This window comes from Nyctibius grandis, chromosome 8 (assembly GCF_013368605.1).
Source record: "Nyctibius grandis isolate bNycGra1 chromosome 8, bNycGra1.pri, whole genome shotgun sequence".
NCBI classification, from domain to species: domain Eukaryota; kingdom Metazoa; phylum Chordata; class Aves; order Nyctibiiformes; family Nyctibiidae; genus Nyctibius; species Nyctibius grandis.
Window position 1 is genome coordinate 9,599,714 of NC_090665.1, and position 6,024 is coordinate 9,605,737.

The 6,024-nt window shown below is 39.2% G+C and overlaps 1 protein-coding gene across 1 annotated transcript in view; it reads right to left on the minus strand.

The window, feature by feature from the left end:
- Positions 1-6,024, minus strand: part of MCF2L2 (MCF.2 cell line derived transforming sequence-like 2) — a 150,180-nt gene that overhangs the window by 57,508 nt on the left and 86,648 nt on the right. The gene's annotated exons all lie outside the window — the stretch shown is intronic.

Here is a 6,024-nt window from a genome sequence, read left to right on the forward strand (position 1 = left end):
AGACTTGTAAGTGCTGACGCCAATCTGCCCAACAGGGAAACTTCTCTGAAAACAAAGATTTTGTAAAGGTTGAAAGAGATGATGGCAAACAAGAAATGGCTAGTGGCTTCTTGAAATTTCTCCCGCTGACTGCTCTTTCATTAAGTCTGGTGAAAGAAAACAGTCCTCTGTGCCTAACAATAAAGTTAGGCTGAAAGTTTTCATGAGTCTGGAAATTAGACTGGAAAGACACGCTGTTGCATTTCTACTGTAACACTTATGTCTCAACCACTCACTAAAATCACCTTATGTCAACTGTAATGGAAGTCTGTATTATACTACATTATATTATACTACAGTGTGAAATATGTTACATCTTGCATTTACACACTGTAGGGAAACCTTTGCAATGGATCTTACTTATGCCATGTAAAAGGGGAAATTCATTCCCCCTTTTGGGGTTGTTGAGTCTGGAAAACAGAAGGCTCCGGGGAGACCTTGTTACAACCTCTCGAAATATAAAGGTGGCTTATAAGAAAGAGACATTTACCAAGGCCTGTAGTGACATAAAGAAGACATTTTTTATGATGAGGGTTGTGAGACACTGGAACAGGCTACCCAGAGAAGTTGTGGATGCCCCATCATTAGAAGTGTTCAAATTCGAGTTGGATGGGGCTTTGAGCAACCTGATCTAGTGAAAGATGTCCCTGCCTATGGTAGGGGGGGTTGGACTAGATGATCTTTGGGTCCATTCCAACCCAAACCATTCTATGATTTGTCTCTGCATCCTGTGGAAGCTCTGCATCTTTGGCCAACAGCTAATAAAATCAGGGATCTTAGCTCCTCTCTCCTGCCATAAGCAGCTCTGATAATTACAACAAGCACTTGGACACCAAAGCTTTTAGCAGCACTCCCTGAGCTACTATTATTTTTTACACCATTCCACACCTAAATTTAGCAATTCCCAGACCTAATGTCAGTGCAACTTTGCTATTGCTGATTTAGAATAGGGCTCTGGCACAATATTCTCATTCTGCAAATAGCTTCTAATTCTTTACGCAGGGCAGAAGTGCTATCCTGTTCTACCCACACAACCTGATGATTTAGTTATATATTTAGTTATTTTCATGTTCAGAGTGATGCACAGACTGATTTATGAAGCTCCCCAGTCCTTGTTAGATCAATAACACTGAGGGTAGGCCTGACCCAAATATTAAGATACACTGAATTTAAGGGACTTTTAAATGTAAATCATATCCAAATCTGCAGTTGGAACCTGTCATTTAAGGGTACAAACACCTTCAGGCATAGAGCCACAGGTTGCACACTCCAGGATGTGTTTGCAAAGTGACAGCTGGCTGCTGGTGTGCAGAAGAAGTGATGCCAGATGCTCTGCAGATTTCCTCAGCATGGAAAGCAAACTTTATGTGCATGTTCAGAGGATAAGCAATGAGTTTGGACTGTGTACGTGCTTGGAGACTATTTTGCATGTATACAGAAGTACTCCATGTATATGCGATAGCTAGGGCCATCCCATATTCTTAAACTTGACTCTCTTTCATTTCAGTCCCATAAATGATATCTCAGACTCCCAAACCCTAGAGCTGGTCATTCATGAAGTTAATTCTATCTGAATGCAGGCTCTAGGAAAGCTTACAGTCTCATGAGAATTTAATTCAGAAAGCAGGGATTATGCTGCTTATGTGACATGCCACGTCTGAGTACAAAACCACCAATGCATTGCAATTTTCCAGCTTATTATTCAGTAGTAATAGACAAGAAGGAAAATTAGACACAAGTAACACCACTGTAACTCCTGCCACTGAACACCCATCGCTTCAATATCCATGTTGCTGTGCTTATAAGTGATCACTCTCAAGTCCACATTGACAACCCATTGATAACATTAACATCATGAGCAAGATCTGGGAGGTCATCTGATGAAAAGAGTAAAGCTGTGGTCAGAAAGTCCACGAACAGATATCATACTTCTGTGTTTTCAAAGGGAAGCACTAACATAGACTAACAAGGCCTCTCAGCCCTTGTTGCAAGGTGGACTAGAAAAGTGATGGGTGAATTGGATCCAAAGCAAATCAACCAGAAAATATTCCAAAATTACAGGAAATTCAGTTTCATATCTGATGGGGATCAGTATCAACTGCTTGGATGCAGTTTCTTGATCAGTTTATCCACTCCATAACTATGAAGGAATAAATATGCACTTTCGCATGCTCTCAGTCACTCCATCCTGCTCTCTCCCTTGCATTTGACAGTGATTGTACACCAGCATGGACACTCAGATGAACTGGTGAGCAACATGAGTTGACCCAACTCAAAACTAACCTCACAAAAAGAAAAAAAGTCATACTAGCCGCACAGTTGCTAGCCCTGTACAAGGGATACAAATGGACTACATGGCGTGGGTGTGGGGAGAGAAAGAGGAACAAAGGACAGCAGCAACAGCCCTAAATAAGCTTAGGCTGATTATGAAACCATCATCAGAATAGACTTATGAATCAGATTTCGTTTCATAAAATGACACCAAAGAACATCTGACCAAATCAGCTCCCCATAATAACATTTGAACATAAATTGCAACATATCACAGTAATGTAGTTAATGCATATAAGATACTAAGGAGTGCAGTAGTAAGGACTCTATGAACTTTGGTCAGTTTGCTATAACACCACCTACACAGGCTGCCTACAGCCACTTGTGTAAATGAACTAGAAAGAGTTGACCTCCTTGTGATTTTATCAAAAATGCCCAACTATTTCATACATACAGTCTAACCTCAGAGTCATGTGATTATGAAAGACCATCAGATTTCTCATACAAGAAACATCTCATGGATAGACAGAAAGATTTGAAAATGCAAACTAAAAGGCTCTCAGTTAGAATATGATATAACAAGAGAGCTACGAAGGCCATCTGAAAGTAAAGGCAATGAGAATCCAAAATTATGATTTTTGAATGGAGGGTGCTGGTTTGGCTTATCAAACAGAACTGCGTTTCTGGATTTAAAAAGTCTTTCCGTTGACTAAATACCTCCTCTCATGAACCTTAGGCCCAGGCTCTGTATACTGGGCTGCACTGGACAACACAACAGTTAGGGCACACAGACACTGTTTGATCACGTCAGTCCATTCTGTTGGAATGGATCGACATGATGAAGAAGGCAGCAGCTGGGCCAGAGGCACCTATCACAACCCCTCGGAGAGCCTGTGCGATTTCATCAGGGCTCCACGTAGACTCAAAGGCTCAGAAGCATTAAATGACAGATCTCTGATCCCAACCTCCTTGGAAAAATACATCATTGGTAAGCAGGTTTCTGTGTTACTTTTTCTTTTCTGGAAATAAATGGCCTTAGGGAAACTCCCTCCTACTTTCCTCTCCCACTGGGCAAAAATAGCTAAAAGTACATTGCTCATACCAAAACATAGGAAACAATAACATCAGTCCTTACGAAAATGAACCACTTTGCTCTCTAAACACCTCTGAAGACCTGAGCGTGTGTGTGCTGTACTGAGTGTGATTAACACATAGGGTAGGTGTTTCCTGGAGAAACACACATGTGAGGTGCTTTGTAGAATAGCAAGCTTGATAGTGCTGTTGCCTTTTTTGTTGGTTTAGATACACAACCTGCCATGCACCTCTGTCACGGCTGAGGCCAAGGTGGACAAGATATGGCTGGGATGGGGTGCTAAAGATTTAATTTATAAATAAATAAGGATGATGTTCTAAAAAAACCCTCCCTGACAACATTACTGGGGAAAAGGAAGGGGTGGAGATTTATTTCTAAAGAAGTTCTTATCAACAGAGGATCTGACCCTAACAGAATTTTGGTTTGAAAAAAAAAGAAAGAAGAAAGAAAGAGAGTGAAGGTAGTAAGTCCGTTTTTTTTATTACTGAAAAATAAAATCCCTGAAGTGATACAGATAGAAACTCTCCTACTGTAATTTCAGGTCAGAAGCAGGATGAAGTCTGCTTACTTCACTGACAGAGATGCCTCTTTTAAATTGGGGAAAATTCAGATCAACAAAGATGGGAAATTAGTGAGCACAAATGAAAGGTTGTTGATCCTTTGAGCAGATGTCACTTTTCAGGAGAAAAGCAGACACAACTGTAAGACAAACTCAGTCACACCAAGCTAAGTCTACTTGTAGTACTGGTTAGAAGCAGTTACTTTTGTTCAATAATTTAAATACCTCTGACTTTGCTTTCTATGGACCCAGTTCTTAGAATCATGTAATTATGTCTGAATCGTGTTTCCCCATACACACACCTTAAATTTTAAAGATATCTCCTAATTTGGAAAACGTGACTCCTTGAAGCTGTATTTTCTGGAAACTGCGTTACCAAGACACAGATAACACAGAAATATTTTGGTTTTCATTTTTAAATGTCTTTGGAACATTTGACTTTGGAAGGATCAGAGTTGAGATTTTTTCATGCTTGTGTTTGGCAAGCTGGCCTCCTAAAATCAAAAATATTAAGATAAAATTGCATGCTTATAGTCATATTTGGTTGAAGCATAAGTGAATCATGGTTTGCGTTTTTTTTAAGCTAGTTGTGGAAGGAAGAATCCAGCTGCTATTTTTTTTTCTCTCTGGTTTACCACTTTCAACTGAAAATGAAAACAGGAAAAACTGGTATCACCAGCCAAGAAATTGGTGCTCTAGCGTTTTTTAAATATCTATCATTGAGAGTTTCTCATTCTGAAAGGGACCGTTTTATCACCGATAAAATTCTCAAATGGGATGACACCTAAAAGAAAGAATGAAGAATAAACTTCTGAAAAAAAAATTTGTGAACTAGGGAAGGAATCAGCAATTATCATTTTGGTAAGAAAAATGAATGATGCTTTGTTTATAAGGTTATTTCTACTGTTATTTAAACACTGCTTAGCTAACATGCCAAATTTACACAATGATCTACAAACTTTTCCTGCTAGGGTGAACGGCCAATTGTAAAGAATTCTATTTTGTCTTACTGGAGAATCAAACAGATGAAGAGAAATCTGAGAAGGCTGATATAAAGTGTTTAGTCATATTAAGACATACAACAGGAGAAAGGAGAGATCAAGTGAAAAACTCCCTAGGCCTTGAAGTTTCCCCAAACAAAACGTGTATCATAAAGCAACACATCCTTCCGTGGGATTAACTGCTCAGGTTTTACCCTTGCTCTCCTTTTGCTGGGTGCTCTTGACAACAGTATTCCTAGCTCTGATTTTTTCTCTTGTGTGTAAAAAGAAAACAATTCCTCACCTCCCGAAGATGTTGTCAGATTTATGGTTGCAAAGTGACAAACTGACAGTAATTGTCATGATATGCAATAGTTAAATTTCTATGAAGTCAATGATGAGGTCAGGAATGATTCAGATCAACCACAACCATCTGAAAGAATGGAAGATACACAATGGGCTTGTGTTTGGTATTTACGTTCAGTGAGAAATCTCAGATTCCCAATAGACCATACAAGACACAGCATTATAGTGGCTTTTCAACTTAATTTGGATGATTTTTTTTAACCTAGTTTTTTGTTTTGCAAAAATGGATTTAAAGAAGGCATGTTCATAGCACTTACTTTGGTTTGGTTTTTTAATACTTTCATCTCAGTCTACTGACCACAGAGACTGAGTTATCATTGATGTACTTCAATGAATCAGGCATTCCCCTCAAGATGATGCAAATAAGTCACCAAGGTTTATGAGGAAGGTAAAAGAGAAAAAAAACCCTAAAACCCACTCATCCTTCCTCCCCTCAAGATTTCCAACAAGAGTGAAATAAACAAGTTTCACTGTGACCTACAAACTAACTACCCAACAATAAGATGTTACTTAGCACCTCGGAGACTTAGAGCAGCAATTAGCTAGAATTTTAGTGTGTCCCCCAAGATATTTTTAAGATATAAGTAACTTTGAACGTCTAAGAAACATTACTTTTAGCACTTTGAGTGTCGTGGCAAGACACTTTCCCCACATAGCACACTGCAGCCTCACCCTCACCACCTCCTCGGGAGAGAGGAAGAGAGGAAAAAAAATTG